The sequence below is a fragment of the Ictalurus furcatus genome, unplaced genomic scaffold (genome assembly GCF_023375685.1).
Source record: "Ictalurus furcatus strain D&B unplaced genomic scaffold, Billie_1.0 scf1, whole genome shotgun sequence".
In the NCBI taxonomy this organism is placed as follows: domain Eukaryota; kingdom Metazoa; phylum Chordata; class Actinopteri; order Siluriformes; family Ictaluridae; genus Ictalurus; species Ictalurus furcatus.
The window spans coordinates 852,204-874,733 of NW_026521050.1; the positions used below are offsets into that span (position 1 = coordinate 852,204).

The 22,530-nt window shown below is 41.6% G+C and overlaps 1 long non-coding RNA gene and 4 other non-coding genes across 5 annotated transcripts; 1 reads left to right on the plus strand and 4 right to left on the minus strand.

Moving 5' to 3' along the window:
• Positions 1 to 218: 218 nt before the first annotated feature.
• trnag-gcc (transfer RNA glycine (anticodon GCC)) lies at positions 219 to 289 on the plus strand. The gene has a single exon. It is a non-coding gene; the product is annotated as a tRNA-Gly (tRNA).
• Positions 290 to 2,645: 2,356 nt separating this feature from the next.
• On the minus strand, positions 2,646 to 2,727 carry trnal-gag (transfer RNA leucine (anticodon GAG)). The gene has a single exon. It is a non-coding gene; the product is annotated as a tRNA-Leu (tRNA).
• A 3,654-nt stretch (positions 2,728 to 6,381) lies between these two features.
• Positions 6,382 to 6,463, minus strand: trnas-gcu (transfer RNA serine (anticodon GCU)). The gene has a single exon. It is a non-coding gene; the product is annotated as a tRNA-Ser (tRNA).
• A 2,240-nt stretch (positions 6,464 to 8,703) lies between these two features.
• On the minus strand, positions 8,704 to 15,700 carry LOC128604687 (uncharacterized). The gene is made up of 3 exons (XR_008385257.1): positions 11,175 to 15,700; positions 9,414 to 9,539; positions 8,704 to 8,893 (listed from the first exon to the last, which is right to left on the minus strand). It is a non-coding gene; the product is annotated as an uncharacterized LOC128604687 (long non-coding RNA).
• trnav-aac (transfer RNA valine (anticodon AAC)) lies at positions 13,972 to 14,044 on the minus strand. The gene has a single exon. It is a non-coding gene; the product is annotated as a tRNA-Val (tRNA).
• Positions 15,701 to 22,530: the final 6,830 nt, after the last annotated feature.

A 22,530-nucleotide genomic window follows, 5' to 3' on the forward strand; every position in this document is an offset into this window, starting at 1 on the left:
AATTCCCAACCAATATACAGCAGAGTTTTGACTATTGAGCCTTCACCCAAAGAACTTTACAAGCCTCATCAATTCTGCCCAAACTAGACGAACTCCATGCTGCTGAAATATACAACAGACTTAGGATGCTCCTTTTCAATTCTGAAACCAAATTGCTGAAGCACCACAATACTTACCTGAACAGCAGACTCTGCGAAGTCTTTAGCTTATTGAACTAAGCATTGGTGGTTCAGTGGTAGAATTCTCGACAGCCATGCGGGAGGCCTGGGTTCAATTCCCGGCCAATGCAGAAGGGACCTTTGAAAGTTAAGCCTTCACCAAAAGAACATTACAAACCTTATCATTTCTGCCCAAACTAGACGAACTCCATGCTGCTGAAATACACAAGAGACTTAGGATGCTCCTTTTCTATTTTGAAACCAAACTGTTTAATCAGAACAATACTTAATGAAAAGCACACTCTGCATTGTCGTTGATCCGTTAAGATAAGCATTGGTGGTTCAGTGGTAGAATTCTCACCTGCCACGCGGGGGCCAGTCACACGTAGGTGTAGAGCACTGACTAGCCAATAGAAAGTGCGGAAAATCCAGGAGGAGGGTCGGACGAACCTAACGTAAAAACATAGGTTCAAATATTTATATTATATTATCTGTTACATATTGTATCTATGTAATTTTTTAAAAGCGGCATTGTCAACATTTACTATTTCGATACTCTTTCAGTGTGTAAAATTAACTGTTAAAGAAGAATGTGAAATTAACAGTTTGTCAAAATTAAAATAACTATCTAAATAATATATGCAGGGTGTGTTATAGTAAGTTATTGAAAATGTATTGCAAATAAGGACTAAGATTTTAAAACATTTACAAATACAAGCTAGATAAAACATATTTACAAATACACAGGACAATTTTGTTTTGTTTTTTTAAATACAATGTTGTCTATACACAATTCCACAATGGTAGAGAGAGAGAGAGAGAGAGAGAGAGAGAGAGCGAGAGAGAGCACAGAAAAAGTAGAATGAGATTCATGGACAACAGTATTACACAGGATTTGTAACTATTTACCAAAATCCAACCTTGTGCTTGGCTTGCAATCAGACATGCCATGCACAGACCTTAAATACTGTGTTTCACAACAAAGTTATTTTCTCTTTTCAACAATCCACCTCTGCCTCTCAGCCTCATAGAATGAGGACTGCTGAAACTCTGCCCATGTCGTCTCTGCATTCATTCCCTGTGCCTGATACAGGGAGAGCACTTTAGAAGGACAGTAAATGTACTTGCCTGCCGCTCCAGGGAAACCAGTGTGGATATGAGGGCTATTGGGTCCTTGTTTTAGTGGCTGGTGGCAGAACCTGCACAGATGACCAGAAGGCCCTCTGCAGAGTATGCCTCAAAGACTTTCCTGGAGCAGTAGAAGTATTTAACATCACCAGCCTGCTAAAAGAAATGTACAGAGGAGCCATCACCCATGTAACGAGAATTTGGCTGACCACAAGCTAAACAGGATCTAATTAGTTTTTTTGGTGTCTTCTCAACTGCTGCCTGTGTCAGAGGTACGTCTTCAGGAATACCACTAGCAGGTGGATTGAACGGAGCGGGTGGCTGTATTGTTCCTGACCACATCTTCTCTTTGAGGTGTTGAATTCTCTTGCAAAGAAGGATTGTCTTTAATGCTTCTTGCCTCTTCAGATGAGCCCCGAAGTAAATCACCTGATGGGCCTCTCCTGAAGGACACGTTGATTCTCCCAGGGATTTTTTTTTTCTTCATGCTGATGGCCTGAATAGTACCCATAGACACGAACAATTAACATAAATAAATATATAAAAGTATTTACATAGTTATGCTAATGTTTTGTAAAGTAAAATTATGGTAACTGATTCTTTTAAAATAACTTGACAGGTTTCATGTTAGAGTAAAAGATCAATGACCCAAAGTTTAATTATACAACTATTGAAAAGATACACATCTACTCTAATATATTCTAACTTAATCTAACATAACTGTGATCTGCTCACTTGTTACCAAAACACTTTATTTTACTGTGTGTTTGACTACTGAACAAACAACAGACACTGAACAGTAGACATTAGAAATTTCACTCGGCATACAAACGTATAATGATATTCCTGAATTGACACTACATATGTAGTTTAAACCATTCAAATGATATTCATAATATACCGATGTTTCTTTTGAGTAAATAAGCAATTTTATTATTTATAAGTCGCTTTGGATAAAAACGTCTGCTAAATGAATAAATGTAAATGTAAGTGTACAGTTCACTTTACCTGCCGCCTAATAGTGCTTTTTTCTCAGGTAAAATGATGAATGTTAATCGCTGTCTGGGGAAAAAAGAAATAAACAAAAAGAGATGAAAGCCGAAACAATAAAGCCAATAAAGTATTAACTGGTTTTCGTGATAGCGGAGGCAATTCAAAATGTAGATCTTCAAAAAAACAAACAAACAAACAAAAAAAAAAACACTAAGCTTCGGAACAGCGCCATGGAATCAACACGTGGCGAAATATATATTGCATCCGTAGTGATAAGGACTACCATTGAGAATTAACTGGAAAAGTTAAGCATAACTACTTTCCGTTCTGGGAAAGTTAAGCAGAACTACTTTCAGCTAACTACCCTGGCAGCAGTGGGATTTGAACCCACACCTCCGAAGAGATTGGAGCCTCAACCCAGCGCCTTGGACCACTCGGCCACACTACCCCAGGACAACGTGGTGGTTTACCCGTCCGTGGTAAGAAGGTGACCGGGTCATTCCACCAGACAACAAGAAATCTGGCATGGACGCGACAAATGGGCTGTTGTGAGACTCAAGTGCCTTTCGCTTAACCAGCTCTGGCAGAGACATCTAACCATTTCCAGCTGAAGACAGAGCTAAGGCGTGGTCTTTTGGACGCGATTCGTCTAGGCTTAAGACCCCATGGTCCACGGTCACATCGGTAGTGTTTGCGGAAGAGCTCTTCTGCTATGACCTGACATCCCACTTACGGTGGTGCTTGAAAGTTTGTGAACCCTTTAAAACTTTCTATATATCTTCATTACCAGGACCTAAAACATCATAAGATTTTCACACAAGTATTAAAAGTAGATAAAGAGAACCTAATTAAAGAAACCAGACAAAAATATTACACATGGTCATTTATTTATTGATGAAAATGATCCAATATTGCATATCTGTGAGTGGCAAAAGTATGTGAACCTTTGCTTTCAGTATCTGGTGTGACCTCGGTGTGCAGCAACAACTGCAAACAAACGTTTCCGGTAACTGTTGATCAGTCCTGCACGTCAGCTTGGAGGAATTTTAGCCCATCCCTCATTACAGAACAGTTTCATCTCTAGGATGTGGGTGGGTTTCCTCACATGAGCTGCTTGCTTCAGGTCCTTCCACAGCATTTCTATTGGATCAAGGTCAGGACCTTGACTTGGCCATTCCAAAACATTGACTTTATTCTTCTTTAACCATTCTTTGGTAGAACGACTTGTGTGCTTAGGGTTGTTGTTATTCTGGATAAAAATGACATGAAATAAACATGAGGGAGACCTAGTATGAGTAATATGTAATTTTATTGAAAATTCACAGGACTGGTGGGTGCATAATCTTGAGGAGAGCGGTAGGGGGAAGAAAATGGGGTGTGTCCTGGGGACATGGGATAGTCAGCAAAGGTGAAATAAGGAGACCACTGAGAGTACGGCGGACGGACAGGTGAGAAGAGGGAAGAATGGTCAGAGCCCAGAACAGAGAAGGTGACACCATCCTCAGACTGAAAGCTGGAGGGAGGGTCTGTCTGTGTAGAGGCGTCAATACACACATTCACGGGGTAGATTCTGTATCTGGGGGGGGGGGGGGGGGACGCCGCATTTCCATTTCCAGAGGGGGTGCTGCGAAGAATGTTAAGTAGCACCATGATGTCAGCAGTGAGATGCGCGAGCTGATAGTGAGTGTTCAGATCCAAATCCAGCCCCTCCAGTAAAGGAGAGAAGAAAAAATGACGACGGGCACCTAGACACACAGAAGCGGTATTAGGCGGATATTGACGAATTGGATTCACACTTTAAGATCTTTTAAGAGTAACACACTATGGTTTATTAGTCACAGAGAAGTATAAGAGCTGAGGAGTGCAAACACACACTCTCGTACAGTCAAGGGCAGGCATGCAGACATAACACACACACACACTCTCTCTGTCTCTCTCTTTCTCACACACACACATAACATTATAACTTTATAAGAATAATAAAAAGGAGTATTAAGATATTATAAGGGTAATATAAAGAGTAGTAGGATATGTAGTATATTAGAAGGGTAATATAATGATATTATGAAGTAGGAAGTACAGTAAACAATTTGCAAGCAGTATAAATATATAAAATAGAGATATAGAGCAAATATGAAAATAAATTATAAACCAGAAATACAGAAAAATGTAAAAGAAACTTACTCATAATTCAGATGGTGAAGATTCTTGCCTCAGACGACGGAGGCCTTAATTTTAAGAGAAAACCATGAGGAGCCATTTATAAGGGTAGCTGAGTCAAGCTGCCCCCGCGAGATAATAATGAGACCAAGGTCTCTCTAAATTGTTTTGTCTCTCTCCCACTTTCAATCCTAATGGTATCCAGAAAGGCCTCTTTCAAAACATAATGGTAAATTTGATAAGCCTCTTTCAAAACATAATGGTAATGTAGATGAGCTCTTTTTTAACCCTATTGGTATTGATATCATAGTCTTTCTGAAATATATTGGTTATCTACTGTGTAAATACAGTATAAATACTGGAGCTTGAGCTCCAGGTGTCAGATCACTTCTGAGAATTCTCATTGGTGTGGATCTCGTGTGATGGAACGGAACCAATAAATCTGGACCCTTGCTTCTTCTCACTCACGGCTGGTGTCTTTTTTTCTATCTCCAACTGGGTTCACAGATGTGAGTATTTGCTTCTATATTGAATTTTAAGTGTTTTTGGGTAATAGGCTAAATTTGGGCCAGCATTGTCTTGCTGCATGGCCCACTTTCTCTTGAGATTCATTTTACGGACAGATGTCCTGACATTTTCTTTTAGAATTTGCTGGTATTATTCAGAATTCATTTTTCCATCAATGATGGCAAGCCGTCCTGGCCCAGATGCAGCGAAACAGGCCCAAACTGTAATGCTACCACCACCATTTTTCAGAAATGGGATACGGGTCTTATGCTGGAATGCAGTGTTTTCCTAACCCCAAACATAACCCTTCTCATTTAAACCAAAAAGTTCTAGTTTGGTCTCACCTGTCCACAAAACGTTTTTTCCAGTAGCCTTGTCCATGTGATCTTTAGCAAACTGCATGCAGGAAGCAGTGTTCTTTATGGAAAGCAGTGGCTTTCTCCTTGCAATCCTGCCATGCACTCCATTGTTGTTCAGTGTACTCATTATGGTGGACTCATGAACATTAACATTTGCTGATGCGAGAGAGGCCTTTAGTTGCTTAAAAGTTACCCTGGGATCTGTTGTGACCTCGTGGACAATTACATGTCTTGCTCTTGGAGTGATCTTTGTTGGTTGACCACGCTTGGGGAGGGTAACCATGCTCGTGAATTTCCTTCGTTTGTACACAATCTGTCTGACTGTGGATTGGTGGAGTCCAAACACTTTAGAGATTTTTTTTTTTTTTTTACTTTTCCAGCCTGATGAGCATCAACAACTCTTTTTCTGAGATCCTCACAAATTTCCTTTTTTTCATACCATGATACACTTCCACAAACATGTGTTGTGAAGATCAGACTTTGATAGATCCCTGTTCTACAAATAAGACAGGGTGCTCACTCACACCTGATTGTCATCCCGTTGATTGAAAACACCTGACCCTAATTTCCCCTTCAGACTAACTGCTCATGCAGACGCCAACAATGTCTGCACCATGCACGCTTCCTTTACAGAATGCGCTTAAGCAAGGTCTTTACAAGAAAAATAGGATCCAAACGCACATGGGCTGTGCCCAGTGGTTTGGCAGTTCATCACCTTAACCTCTTGCTGACATAGTTCACGCGTATGAAATTACATCCCAGTGTGTGGAGCAAAAAAGAGGTGTCGGTGCAGGTTCTCTGCCCCTGTCGTCTGCACTGCGGAATGCGTTCTGCGTTGACGGACCTCCAGAGACGCAAGAGCCTTACAGCAGCTGTGGCCAAAAAGCATTGAAATACAGCTCACGGTTGCAAAACACATAGCCACAGTGCTAGCTTTTCACATTTCTCCACCCTCTCTAGTGCTAGCTCAGGGACCTGTACAAAGCTTCCCGTTTGTAGGCCTTGTAGGTGGGAGACACACATTGTTGCAACAAAGCCAGCCATTGTTGTAAAGAGGAGGCAAAGTAACAAGTTTGCGACGAGGATGGGATTCGAACCCACGCGTGCAGAGCACAACAGATTAGCAGTCCATCGCCTTAACCTCTCGGCCACCTTTTCCGAGGCCTGCTGCTTTTAACGAAAACTATGCAAATTAGGGTTTAATGTTAGCTGACTAGATGACTGCTTCTCAAATAGATTTTAGTCAAGTCTTGAGGTACGAGCTGTGCTGTCATATAAACTGAAGGGTGACGATGCGGCGAGACGGCCCAAAGGTCTCACAGAACGGGACAATTCCCTAGTTGAGCCGGCGCAATGCAATCCAGTCCTTGGGCGGCTAGGTACCGACTACCTATGGACTGCCCGTCTCAGTGAGTTAAATTTCTTTGGAAAATGTAACTTTTACCCGTGACCCTGAAAAGGATTAAGCAGCATAGAAGATGGATGGATGGAAATGTAACTTTTATTCTTACCTGGATATACACAACAACTGTGGAAAAAGGGGGCATGAATTGGGACGTTCGTGAGGCAGCATGCTACATGGTGTATAGCATGAAAGCGTGGGAGAAAAACCTGCGTAAAGCCTTTGGAGACAAGACATCACCCACCATAAGCTAACTACCCTGGCAGCAGTGGGATTTGAACCCACACCCCCGAAGAGACTGGAGCCTAAAGCCAGCGCCTTGGACCACTCGGCCACACTATCCCAGGACAACGTGGTGGTTTACCCGTCCGTGGTAAGAAGGTGACCGGGTCATTCCACCAGACAACAAGAAATCTGGCATGGGCGCGACAAATGGGCTGTTGTGAGACTCAAGTGCCTTTCGCTTAACCAGCTCTGGCAGAGACATCTAACCATTTCCAGCTGAAGACAGAGCTAAGGCGTGGTCTTTTGCACGCGATTCGTCTAGGCTTAAGAACCCATGGTCCACGGTCACATCGGTAGTGTTTGCGGAAGAGCCCTTCTGCTATGACCTTACATCCCACTTACGGTGGTGCTTAAAAGTTTGTGAACCCTTTAGAACCTTCTATACATCTTCATTACCAGGACCTAAAACATCATAAGATTTTCACACAAGTATTAAAAGTAGATAAAGAGAACCTAATTAAAGAAACCAGACAAAAATATTACACATGGTCATTTATTTATTGATGAAAATGATCCAATATTGCATACCTGTGAGTGGAAAAGTATGTGAACCTTTGCTTTCAGTATCTGGTGTGACCTCGGTGTGCAGCAACAACTGCAAACAAACGTTTCCGGTAACTGTTGATCAGTCCTGCACGTCAGCTTGGAGGAATTTTAGCCCATCCCTCATTACAGAACAGTTTCATCTCTAGGATGTGGGTGGGTTTACAGCAGCTGTGGCCAAAAAGCATTCTAGCAGTTTTTGACATGTACATGTATTTCATCAGCACTGCTACAAGCTTATTTTTTCCCCGGTAACACTAATATAGCCTTATTCTGTTTACTCAGAAAGACTATAACTTTATTTTCAGTTCCTCTCCTTAACTTCAGTCACTTCCGCACTGAAACCTATAATCAGAATAACTCCAAAGCTCAGGTCTAAGCCTAAGTCTCCACTCTAAATCATGTGTCTAGAACACAGGCTCTGAACTCTTATCTAACACATTTGGTGTTTTATCTGCTCTAAATCACCCACCTCAGCTCGTGCAGGCCGCTTGATTAGCTGATGACTTGAATCAGGTGAGTTTGGTGCAGGTTCTAATTGAACATCCTCAGGAGTGTAAAGAAGCCTCTCTCTAATATCGTTCTTACCGGTTCAATTCCATCTTCAGCACCACCCCAAGAAAGCACTGCATGTTAGTAGTGTTCAGGGTCAGTATCTAAACTGATAGTCTATTCACACACACTAGCACTACTACACTTCACATCCAGTATTTCCTTCTCTAATGTAGTGGGTTCACTGGTAACAGGTTTGTCTGATTAGTATTCTGGAGAAGGTTAACAATGTCGGTGTGTTGGTTCGGAGTTGTAGTTTGTGTTTGCCATGTTTGTAGTCTGAGGTGCATTCTGGGAAACGGAGTCGCTGGTTTGCTGTGACATGACAATGACACTTGAGAGTTTACTGTTCAAGACTCAGAATTACTATACATTACTATAATTAGCATCAAGCTGCACATGACATTTTATGAAAGTAGTACTATGTTTTTTCTCATTTACCGGTACCTCATACAGTCAAAAGGTTATTGAATTTTAATTATTTTTCTTAAAAATAAAATAAAAAAATGTAAAAACTGAGTTGTGTCGTGGAAATTAGACAACACTTACATACTCGTCCTCTGAGGTGAAAAAGGTTTATTACAGAAAGATGGTTAATACAGCATAGAAGAAGTATCCCAGAAGACAAAAAAATTTACATGATCATCCTGTTTACAACGTTTACAGCCAGGCTCTTAATGCATGCTGTAACCTTCTTGAGCATCAGTGAATGTTTGCACCTTTTGGAATCGTCATGTACGAGTCCCTCGGTTGTCCTCAGTGTGAAAAGATGGATCGGAACATCATATAACCGCTACTGGAAAGGGCTAAAATATGCAGGAAAAGCAAAGTATGTGAAGGACCTGGAGGATTTTTCTGAAGAACAGTGGGCAGTTTAACTGCTCAGGACAAACAAGGGACTCATGAACAACTATCATAACACATAAAAAGAGTCGTGGATCATCCAGGTAACGACACACAGTATTAAGAATCAAACGTGTGTAAACTTTTGAATGGGGTAATTTTGATTAATTCAGCTATTATCTTGTGGACTATATGTAAACATCTGTTATGTGAAATAGCTTATTCATGGTGGTACTAAATAAGAAACTTAGGATTTTTATGATCAATCTTATTTTGTTAAGAGTATTAAGATTTTGTAGATTCTGCAAGGGGTATGTAAACTTCCGACCGCAACTGTATACCCACCCAGCTACCAACACACACACACACACAATTTCAACCACTTAAAAACCGCAAGGACTTTTATAAACAATCAAAAATAGACTATAATATGAACATTTTAACAAATTAACAAAGACACCACAGTTAAAACACTCTAAATACCTTCTTTTTGCAAAAGTTTTCAAAAGTCTTCTCTTGCGCCCGCACTCTTGATCTGATGCCAGCTGGAGCCACCTCTTCATGGTCCCCTCAACCTCCATCTCTGCAGCTTTAGCCGTGAAGAGGTTTCTATGAACATTGGAAGAAAGCAATACATATCGTAAGGTTATTATGAATCTTAAGCATTAATTACGTTTATACCATGGTCAGTGTGAATATTGGATTCTGATTGGCTGGAAGGTGTGCATTATAACCGTTTATTGCACAGGTAGTTCCAGTCAGTTTGATCACTGTGAGCATTTCTAAATCAACGCGCAGCCTACATGCACACACAAACACACACACACGCACAGACACTCGAGCACACAGAGACATTCGTGAACACACATTCATACACACAGACACTTCTTGCCCGCGCTGTCTGCAACTTTAACAAAAAAAATAGCTTTGCTGGTGAAAAGTTACATTATATTTCTCAGCAATGAGGTGTTACCATCACTGTTTGTGAAGTAATTCAACTCTCAGTTTTACTACACTACTGCTGCGCAACACTGACTATGTTTACATGGACAGCAGTAATCTAATTATTGACCTTACTCTGAGTAAGATAATAACGTGATTAAGGTGTTTACATGAGTCGCTTTTAGAATACTCCTGTCATGTTCCCATTTTACATGTTATAGAACATAATTAGATTAACAGCCCGCGTCATTACGTCACCGCGCCACGCCGTCCGACGTCCCTCCAGAATTTCACGTATCAACATACAGTTCGTCTTCGTTATGGTATAGTATACAGTTTTGGGTGTTTTTATTTAATTTTTTTATAAACGCTTTAAGCGCAGTTATTTTTTTGTCATGCTGTACGTGCAAATAGACAACTGCTTGAAGCCGTGAGCTGCATCCCAAACCGTGCACTTAGCGTCTCTATAGTAGCTGAGATAGATGTATTTTCCCCACTACAGGCCTATAGTAGGCGAGTATGCGGTTTGGGACGCAGCCGCGCTCTCTTGTTCGCCGTAAAATGTTGAGCACTGCCGTGTGTGTACGTGTCCTGTCGCAAAATGTGGTGAAAACTCACACGACGTTAATAATGTGATTCAGGTGTTTACATGTCTGTAATACACGTTGATAATGCGACTAAAACAGGAGTACTCGACATGTCTTAATTCGATTAGTGCTTACTTCGAGTAACTTGACTTTAATCAGATTAAGGTAATTAAAAATTGCTGTTTACATGGTAGTTTCTTAATCAAAGTATCGTCTTAATCGGGTTAACAGTGGATTGTTGTTGTCCATGTACACGCACTGACTGACTGCTGAGAGGCACATGATGCAGGAAATTCATATATGCTTAATCTCTCTGTCTCTGATAGATATCTGTCAATTCATTCAAATAAATGTAATCTCATCACACTACTTTATCTCTGTGTCTGATTTATATCGGGCAAAATTCCAGATCTAACGACCTAACTAATAGAAATTAACTGTCATTTTAAACTTCTAATCAAAGTTTGTGCTTCTAAAATCAATGACAGCTTTAATGTTATTAATTGTGGAAAGACCATGGTATAAGCGGGGTAATCCATGGCTAGGTGACGATTTGAACGAGTGGTTCTTTTCCTCCACATCATGCACTAAAATCGTTTAATGCACATCTAGCTATTACCCCTTACATATCATCTGAGAGAGACATGTATGTCTCTCTCAGATGTAAACAGATGTTTACATCTTCTCTCTTCTGTATGTAAACAGATATACTTACCAATCATGACCTCTCCAAGTTGGAGAGTGGCCAGTGAAGTCTTTCCATTGACTCCCCTCCAATTGAGGTTCTTTGCCAGGGAGTTAGCAATCACCCTCTTCAATATGCGCCAGGTGCAGTCAAGCACATCTGCCCTGTCAATAAGCGCCAACCAGTTTACCCGAAACCGATGATTTTTAAAACAATAATATAATATAAAATAATATAAAATATAAATAATTAATAAGCATGTATTGCCTTGTCAACTGTGTCAGTGCTTCTCACTACTCCTGCAGTTACCCTGCCCTGTGTGCTTTCCATGTTTTGCTCCTCTACCAAAGATTAGGTCATAACTGTTCCCTCATATCAAAGTGGTGTTGAATGTTGTGCTTTGAGTACGAGTGTGTCACCTTGAGAAAACAAACACTCTCAGTAGCTGTGTAATTGTGCAAGCAATTGTTAACAAAAAAAGAAAAAAATTCTCACCAGTTTTTGCTTGCAATCTGGGCTCTGTTGCATCCTTTGCTCCAGACTATGCAGTTGAGGAAGATCTTGCAGGGCAGTAAATCTTCATCAGTATCCAAAGACTGCACCTGGAACACCTGTAGTTGAAGCAAGCTCAGTGGTTTGTTGGTCCAGCACCATCTCTAATTTAGTCAACACCTCCCTCAGCATGGCTATGGTAAAGAAGTTAACAATATTTACAAATGATACACACTACAAAACTGTACAACTCCATCCTCAGTCTTATTCCTAACCTACACAAATTCCAGTAAGATGGCTGAGTGGAAATCACGGTTAATTAATACCTACAAAAGAAAGTCAATCAGAAAGCAGGAGAATACTTGGTACTGCCGGTACTGAAAAAAAAACTTATCGTATCATTCTTTTTAAAATTTTAGTATCAACTTGGTACAGATACTTTTGACATCACAACTTACCAATTACAACATCCTTGAATTGCAGGGATGCCAAGGATATTTTCCCATTCATTTGTAACAGATAGCTGCACAGTGACAGGGGTGGCTGTGGATCAGGTGGTAGAGCGGGTTATCCACCAATCGTAGGGTTGGCGGTTTGATTCCCAGCCAGCATAACGCCACATGCCAAAGTGTCCTTGGGCAAGACACTGAACCCCAAGTTGCTCCCGATGGCAAGTTAGCGCCTTGCATGGCAGCTCTGCTACTGTTGGTGTGTGAATGGGTAAATGAGACACAGTGTAAAGCGCTTTGGATAAAAGCGCTATATAAGTGCGCCATTTACCATTTTACCATTTAGTGATGCAGAAGCGGAGTCCGTTCCATTCCGTGGTGTTTTAATTAACAGAAGTAAAAAAAGAGATGAAGAGAAGGGTGGGGTCTTAGGAAGCCATGAAAAGAACAGGTGACTAGGTGAGAGAAAGCGGGACGCGGAAATGAGAGCCAGGTGGGAATGGCGGAACTGATGGTGTGCGTTTGCCAAGGACCATGCTAATGCTCTTACTGTGGATTATAACCTTGTGGATATTGATTCAGGAGGCTGGCGAACACTTCGGGAATATTCTACCAAGGTGAATAAACGAGCGAGCGGAGTTTTGAGGGTTCGGAGGCACATCACGGTTTTGAGATCCTTTCTTTAATACTTTTGTGGAGAACCAGTATGTTTAAATCGTTGGATGTTACTGTCTGTAAAGAACTCCGAGTGTTAAGCGGAATCTGACTGCCGGTTTCCCATGCTTTCGGGTTCACGAACTCCCGTACGCCTAAATCACCACCATTGAAGTGCAGCTTTTAAAGTGAACAACTTTTTTGTTTTGGTTAAGAATTATTTTGGAGTTACATGTTTTTTTTCTGCCTTTTGTGTGTGAAAATTTTCTTTTATGAATAGAGCCTTGTTTCCTTATGGGTGCGTTTATTAATCCCACGTAGGGGAACTTTTTGGTTTTCATTATTTCAGTTTCTATGACTGAAACAATCTGTATTTTCTTATGTTTATTGCATAAATAATAATAAACTTATTTTGTAAGAATTGAGTAGCCTTATTCTGAGTGATGTCCAAATTATAAGTTATAAGTGACTGTTAATTTGAACTGTCTGGCGTCCAAACCCCATAAGGTACCACGCTACAGAGTGGCGCCCAAATGGGGACCGAACCGTAAGATTTAGAAAGTTTAGTTGGGGTACTGAACTTAACAGACTTGGACATTTGCGTTATTGATGGACTTGACCATTGTTAATTATTGTGAAATACAGTGTGTACATATATTTTCAGTGTTTCTGGTTGGTGTTTACATGAAATGTATGGTTATTGAGAACATTCAGGAGTCTGTGTAACTACTTGCTGCTCTGTATTGTTTCTCTTATTCCCTGGCCATGTCTACCCCTACCCCTCGAATCAAGCGCATCATTACTCTTGTCTTCTTGATGAAGGAAAGAGCCAGGCTCCCACATTCAGTGGAAAAGCAGAGACTGCTTGTGATTTTGCAAGCAGCTGTTATCTGCCTTGCTCCAAAAGCTCAATGGAAGGGAAACCGCTCCCAGCCTTTTTCGGGCGTAGACCTCTTGCCGATAGGTGAACTTGGTGACCAGTACTTTACGGAAAATTTTCCAGTCACGCACAGAGTCTTATTGAGCAACGAAAGAGCCAGGCTTCCACTTTCTGTGGAAAACCAGAGACTCCCTTTCATTTTGTAAGCAAATGTTACCTGCTTTGCTACAAAAGCAGAAAAGAAGGAAATCTGCTCTGTCCAAGGTCTCGCTTTCCGGCTGTTCCTAGAGGACCTGATCCTACCGTGATGACAACCGGTCAGTTATTAACGCAAAGTTCAAAATTTCTAGCTTGTTTCTGCCCGGTCTCGAACCAGGGACCTTTTGCGTGTTAGGCAAACGTGATAACCACTACACTACAGAAACCACTGCAGGACCTCCCTTTAGCTGTTGCCTATGGTCTGCTGATGAGAAGAGCACATACTTAAACTTTTGTTCAGCAGCGTTGAATTGCCCAGCGTGGCATTGGTGGTATAGAGGTGAGCATAGCTGCCTTCCAAGCAGTTGGCCGGGGTTTGATTCCCAGCCAATGCATGGATTGTAACTTGGAGCTTCTGGAGGTGCTTTATGGTAGTTGGCACAAAAGGAAGGAATCACCTACCTGAAAATAAATGGGTCAACCTAATGTGCCATAGGCTTCTCGGCAGGCCTCCCACAACTCTTTCTGCGTCCCACTTCTATTCTTAGTGCTTCTTTGCTGTTTGTAAACACGTCATTATCCATCAGGGCACGTTTGACCCGTGAACAGGGGTGAAAATGTAAGAAAATGCGGTCTCTCCGTGTCTGTCTTTTGTTAGCGACAAGCTAGCATGCAAACTGTGATGAGAAGTGTACATTTTCCGCAATCAGCCATCTATATAGTCAATGTTTTATATTTAATAAGCAAATATGTCTATATGCTGATTGGTCTTAAGCAGCGTTGTCCAATCTTCAGCTTTTCGTTCCAATCTAGCAGGAGCCACACCTGATTCCAATTGTTGGATCCGCTGATCTTGGCTTTCAATAGACTAAAGTGTGGCTTCTGCTTGGTTAGAATGAAAACCTGCAACCACACTGGCCCATTCTGGATAAGACTGGACAACCCTGATCTAAAGCAAATAACCACTGAGGTAAGTGCCACTTTGTGAGTTCTGAATCCGTCATGCCGACTCGACGTCACTCGATGAACAGGGAAGGAACTGGTAGATCAGAAGACTTCCCACTGTTGACGAATGGCAATTTCAAGTTGAGGGTGCGTTTGCTTTGCATTTTCCCGCTTGGAGGTGGGGAATTACAAGTTGCAACCTCGAATCAAGCGCATCATTACTCTTGTCTTCTTGATGAAGGAAAGAGCCAGGCTTCCACGTTCAGTGGAAAAGCAGAGACTGCCTGTGATTTTGCAAGCAGCTGTTATCTGCCTTGATACAAAAGCTCAATGGAAGGGAAACCGCTCCCAGCCTTTTTCGGGCGTAGACCTCTTGCCGATAGGTGAACTTGGCGACCAGTACTTTACGGAAAATTTTCCAGTCACGCACAGAGTCTTATTGAGCAATGAAAGAGCCAGGCTTCCCCTTTCTGTGGAAAACCAGAGACTCCCTTTCATTTTGTAAGCAAATGTTAACTGCTTTGCTACAAAAGCACAAAAGAAGGAAATCTGCTCTGTCCAAGGTCTCGCTTTCCGGCTGTTCCTAGAGGACCTGATCCTACGGTGATGACAACCAGTCAGTTATTAAAGCAAAGTTCAAAAGTTCTAGCGTGTTTCTGCCGGGTCTCGAACCAGGGACCTTTCACGTGTGACGCAAACGTGATAACCACTACGCTACAGAAACCACGACAAGAGTGCCCTTTAGCTGTTGCCTATGGTCTGCTGATGAGAAGAGCACATACTTAAACTTTTGTTCAGCAGAGTTGAACTGCCTAGCGTGGCATTGGTGGTATAGAGGTGAGCATAGCTGCCTTCCAAACAGTTGACCCGGCTTCAATTCCTGGCCAATACACGGATTATAACTTGGAGTTTCTTGAGGTGCTTTATGGTAGTTGGCACAAAAGGAAGGAATCACCTACCTGAAAATAAATGGGTCAACATAATGTGCCGCAGGCTTCCCACTTGTTTTCTTAGTGCTTCTTCGCTGTTTGCAAACACAGAATATCCAATATGACATGAAGTGCATTCACACTTATTTACAGTTAATGAGCTGACTGACACTGCATTGATTCCACAAGGGAGGTATATGCTGGTGTGTATGCACTTAGGTTCACTCTTATGCAATTATTTAAATGTTCATCTGTCAGTCTTGTTCTGAATTTAGATTCGATCACGTTCATATCAGAAAACGCTGCTTCACAAAGGTCTGTAGATCCAAATAAAGCAGATGCTTTGAGGGCAGCTTGGTGAATGTTCTTGTAGTTTTCTGGGTCTACAAGTCTCCAGAAATGTTGTGAATGTTGCTGAGATTTCAGCTGGATATGATTTTGGAGATTAATAACCTCCAACTCCATCTCTACAGCATTGACATTGAACAGTTCAGCCATCTGCTTTGAAATGTGATCCATGTCTATCTCCATGAAAGACTTGGCAACAAATGCCACACATATCTCAAGATTCTCAAAATCACTGAACCTTTCCTCAGATTCCTGCCCAGGCCTGGACAGGAGGTCACAATACTCGAGTACATCCAAAACTTTGGTTGCATTTGCATGGCTTTCTTTCTATTTTTACCAATGAGGGGAAGTGTTGCAATCTTTTGTTTTTCAATTGCTGAAGGTAAAATGACAGTTTTGCTTTAAATACCTTCACAGCACTGATCATATCACATATGGTTTTGTCTTTACCTTGTAACTGAAGATTGAGCTGATTCAGTTTCTCTGTCACATCAGCCAAGAATGCAAGATCAAGCAGCCATCAGACAACAGGTTAGTGTCCCCCCCCCCTTGGTTCCATTAAAGCCTTAATTTCACTCACCAAGGAAATAAAACGGTGAAGTACCTTACTCCTACTCAACCATCTGACTTCTGTATGAAGGAGATCGCCATACTCTGCAGAAATTTTGAATACAAATTCTTACATTCAGCCATAATCCAGTCCAGACATTCCGTCATCTGCTCCGTGCAGCACTGCTTCATACACGCTGTAGGAGAAAATAAAGACTTCAGATCATCATCACCATCATCACCACCATTATCACCATCATCATCATCATCGTCCTCATAATCGTCATCATCGTCGTCATTGTCATCATTGCCATCATTGTCACCCTCATTGCCGTCATCACCATAGTCACCGTCATCATAATCATAATCGTCATCATAATCGTCATCGTTCTCATCATCGTAATCATAATCACCATCATCGTCATCTTCGTCGTCACCATCATCGTAATCATCATCATCATCATCGTCACCATCATCGCCGTCATATCATCGTCATTGTCATCATCATCACCATCGTTATCATCATCGTCGCCGTCATCATCATCTTCATCGTCATCATCATAATAATCACGTCATCAACATTGTCATCATCATGGTCATAGTCATCATCTATCGTCATCATCATCATCGTCACCATCATCGTCATCATGATCATCATCGTCAACATCATCGTCGTCATCAACATCGTCAACATTGTCACCATCATCATCACACTCCAATGCCCTCCAAAACCATAAAAAAATAATTAAAAAAAAACTCAGAAAACCTCTGAAACCCTCCGAAATGCTAAAAAACTCAAAACCCAAAAAACCCGCCAAAACAGTCCAAAAACCCCTCAAACCCTCCAAACCTGAAAAAACTCTCCAAAAAAAAAAAAACCCCTCAAAACCCCAAAAGTTGCAGCTTTATATAGATGTGTTGAAAATGTTTAATTTCTCAAGGGTTTACATTGGAGACCCCCTAATGGTCAAAAGAATAAAGACATGTAGAACTGCAGCACAGTAAACCTTTACTGTGTGTAAAGGCCAAGAAGAAATAAGCAGCTGATATACACATCAGATAAAGTAGTTCCTGAAGGAGCCGGGCCAGACTGGGACAGAAATTGGGACAGAAACTGGGTCTCACACCCACCCGGTCCTCCCCATACACAATAATACATGTTTGATGTGAACATTAATAAAGCTATTGACCTGTAGCTGCATGATTTCATGTACAGTGCTGCTGTCACGTGATTAGCTGAGTGTATATGGGCCATTGTTCCAGTGATACAATAGAGACTATAATAATTAGAAAATATATTTATAATTAAAATCTACAAGTTAATATAGGAAATTTAAGTAAGACTAGTGAATTTAAATTCAATTTGCATATCCCTCATCAAAAAAAAGTTGAGCAGACACGACAGTACGTTTTTTTATTCATGAACACGCATATGTACATAAAATTAATCAGATCTCTACACTTAAAGGTCGTAAACCCTGTTACCTCAGTGTCAAGCCTGTTACCCTTGTGTAACCAGTGTTACCTCAGTGTCAAGCCTGTTACCCTTGTGTAAACAGCATTACCTCAGTGTCAACCCTATTACCCTTGTGTAAACAGTGTTACCTCAGTGTCAAGCCTGTTACCCTTGTGTAAACAGTGTTACCCTCACGTCAACTATAAAGTTTGTATCTCCATGTGGTATTCGTGTACTGTGAAGTATCTGGTGTTAAATTTTGGGAAAATGAAGAAAACTAAAGTACAAGTTACACTCTAAACACAAGTTCCATTAAATCATCTTCAGAGAAATGCTGTTACTACAGACTTCGTATAGTAACTGATACTCTAGATAAATATCCCCGCTCATGCCAAGGGATCAAGTGGACACACACATTCATGATAAAAAGAACTTTATTTACAGTTTACATTTTCATATCACTATAATTTGATTAAAATTACACCTCTTATTTAACAGCTCAGATCAGTAGTTCATAGAGTACAGAAGATACCAATAAGGCCACATTGTGAAGCACACACACATAAAAGGACACATTTTGATATTTTGTAAAATTAGAATAATTTTAAGTTTTTTTTTTGTTTTTTTTTTTTAAATAGCAAGCTTTTTGTGCCAATTGACAGGCATGTCTGAGTAAGTGAGGGCGGAGCTTAAGTATAATCTGAACTGTATAACATTACCACTAGCTTCTGTTTTTATTTCTTTAGTATTTGTGGGCATAAAAGCCTGCCTATAATTAAACAGTATAATAGTTTAGTAATATCAGCTGTGCTAGCCCGTCACCTACCCACAGCACTAGTTAACATAGCGAACATTAACGTTACCTACCCAGCAGTCGCTATACAGCATTAAATAGATGATCAAGCTGAACAAGTGGAAAGAAAAGCTAACGGATGTCACATGATTAAGTTGAAAAAAAATTCACATAAGCTCCACCCATACTGAACCAGGAACACCTGTCACATGGCAAATTCAGTATATACGGACTGTGTGCGAGAGAAAGAGAGAGGTAATGCAACACATGTCCAGCAGAGGGAGCTGGTGAACTGTGTGTTTCTCCAGTACACACACCCCAGAGATAAAAGAGAAGAGAGATTTTCCTCCCATTAACCACAGCATGAGGTCATTAAATAACTCACACACAGAAATTAAATAAAATGCATTTTTAAATCCAAACCTGTGACTGTAAATGTATGTATAGTGTATGTGAACATGTACGCATGTGCGTGTGTGTGTGTTTACAGTCACAGTGTGTTTTGCTGGTCTCCTAGCTGCGAGTTTCACTCTCAAAGGCGGGCTTATCGTAGTGCAGTGGCACTTCAAACACACTGCCTCCAAACCTGCAAGCCAATCACAGCACAGGGTACAGTCATTGAATAGAGCCTCCATATGGAAGCGTACCTCTGCACTGAGGAGCACGCCCTCCTAAACAGTTAGGGCAGCTACGAGAAAACAGGTTCCCAGTCCATCACTGAATGCAGAAATACATAACCAGAGCCATCTCTCCCTACAGCTCTTGCCTGGCGTCCCACTGAAGATACGCAGGGTTGAGCCTGGCCAGTACTGGGAGACCTCCTGGGGAAAACTAAGCTTGCTGATGGAAGTGGTAATAGTGAGACCAGCAGGGGGGGCTCACCCTGTGGTCTGTGTGGGGTCTAATGCCCCAATATAGTGACGGGGACACTACTGTATAAACAGCACTGTCTTTTGGATGAGACATTAAACTGAGGTCCTGACTCTCTGTGGTCATTAAAAATATAAAACATAAATAAAAATAAATAAAAATAAAATAAAATAAAAAAAAGAGTAGGGGTATAACCCCAGTGTCCTTCCCAAATTCCCTCATTGGCCTTGATCACCCCCTAATAATCCCCATCTCTGAATTGGCTACATCACTCTCTCCTCTCCACTAATAGCTGGTGTGTGGTGGGAGTTCTGGAGCACTATGACTGCTGTCCCATCATCCAGGTGGAGGATACACACTAGTGGTCTCCTCCCAGTGTAAAGCACTTTGAGTGTCTAGAAAAGTGCTATAGAAATATAACTGTAACCAAGTAACTTGAAGATGCCCCACCTGCCAGAGAAAATCACCATGAAACCTGCCCTGGATCTCCACAGGTCAACTCAGTGACAAGACCAAGACCAAAAACTGTCAACCACTGTGAAGAACACCGCTGCTGAGCTATTCCCATTATATGGAGAAAAGTATTAGAACAGCAAGGGCAATTATTTTGGTTTGCTATATACTGGAAACATTTGGGCTCGAGATCAAACGATGAATAGGAGTTGATTAACAAATTTAGATGTAAATATTAGGAAATTAAATTCTGGTCAAACAACTTAAAATATGGCACCTTGTGTTTAAACCTACCCATTTTTCAAATGATCGAAAATATTGGAACATGTTTGGAATGTCCTAAAAATGACCGACATATCTCAAACCCAAATGTCTTCAGTGTATAGTAAAAACAAATCCTGGGCTTCAGAGGGAACTGTATTGACAGACCAGCGCACGTCCTGACACCATGTTTCCATCGAACCCAGGACAAGAATATCAGCGTTCTCACAAACCTTATGGCCTCTCGTCAGTTGAGCCACAATCTTGAATCTTTTTGTGGTCATGCTAGTATGTTTAGTCCAAATACAGGTGTGTGCTTCCAAAATAATACCCCCCCCACACACACACACAGTGAACAAACTAGCTTATTAGCAGCAGCTTCTGGAATTCAGCAAGGCAGGCTGAAATACAGTGTGTGTGTGCACGCGCACTTCTCACCTTCATGTGTGTGGTCAGCAGGACCCAGCTGCTCTGTTGCATGCAGAGATTCATATCCAGAAAAGGCAGCATCGCTGTGTGAGAGACTCGGAGTTGGGGTGTATGCTGGAGACTGAGTCACAGTGTGTGTGAAAGTACTCAGTGCTGCTGGGAAACGAATGCAAAGCAGAAGTGACCGTTAACATGTGCTGCTCCTCAACATCCGTCTCTAGAGAGATGAGAAACTCTCATGAATCCATTTACGCACACACCTCACCTCTACTCTGAGGGATTTGAGGATGTCACACGTACATCGGGCAGGTCCTGTGATCCATCAGCCATGGCTCAACACATGCCTTATGGAAGAAGTGACCACACAGACAGACAGACAGACAGACACACACAGGGTAAGACTGATAATGTGCTATGGACACAATTCTGTCTTGCAGGGTTTCAGAATGTAAAGTTTCGAGTCCAGAGCTCTGAGGTATACACTGGCACTGCAGAGAATCCTGTACCCTCCTCACTCTCATCTCATGCAGTGCATTCTGGGAATTACAGTCTTACTGATATTCCACAAACTCCACATTTCAAGTCTACCAACAGTGTAACAGAGGTAATTTGCTACTGCCTAACTCATATTCTCTACTCCTAACCCCTTAACTCCAAAAGCCTAACCCCTAGCCCATTAGCACCAAGTGCTTGTGATCAGGGTGTGGTTCAGGAGGTATGGAGAGTTCAGTTCCTCGTTCTAAAGATATTGAGACCACAGTGTCAGAAACTGAAACTCCTCCACCTGGATTTTCTGCTGTCTGTGTTGTAAACAACATTAATCTGAATTTGACTAAACCAGAAGAAATAAATGTCACAGCGTCTCAGATTGTTTCCGAATAAGCAATCAGACACACCTCCCCACCAAACAATCAGCTTTAGGGTTACGGTACACTTTAGTATTTTTACTTTTAACTATATGTTTTCTTACTCTTCCTCAAATAGAGATGTTCTATGCGTAGTAAAAGGTCGGTTGTACCGGAGCCGAAGTTTCTCTTTTCTTTTTCTTGCTGAGTAAGAAAAGTCCAGAAAGCAGGAGGGCAGTTCTCAATAGAGGAATTGTTTTTGAAAGTTTTTGCTAGAATGCTTGCAATTTCTTTTTTGAAGTCGGGAGTGTGCCGTGCTGTTGTATTTGTATGTGTTGTATTTACAGTGACCAGCGTGTGCAGAAAGCGCAGGACCTGGTCCAGGCCGAGTCACAGCTGCACAGCCTCATGATGGACAGCGTTAATCAGAACTCAGGACCCAGTTGGCTCCCGCTGTCATGGCAACAGGGCCCAGACCAACACACGACGATGGATGATGTCAAAACCACGCCACCCTGCCATAACCTCAGCCCACCTGCCGTGGTGGATCTCACCCAATCAGGATCGGACGAGCTGGAGATGATGAGCATGGATGGAGGGATGGAGGTGAAGGATGAGCATGTGATGGATTTATCTACACAGGTGACAGGACAGTTATTTTGGACAAGTGTTTAAGAGCATAAATGATGAGGAGCGTTTAATCATAGAGGAGAAATCCGATCATAGACACTCACTCAAATCAGACCTTGCACATTTCTCCTTTCATGCAATCAGATTCATCTGTAGTTCTGTTGGGAATTGAGTCAAACATACCAAAAGCATTATCAGAGGTGGA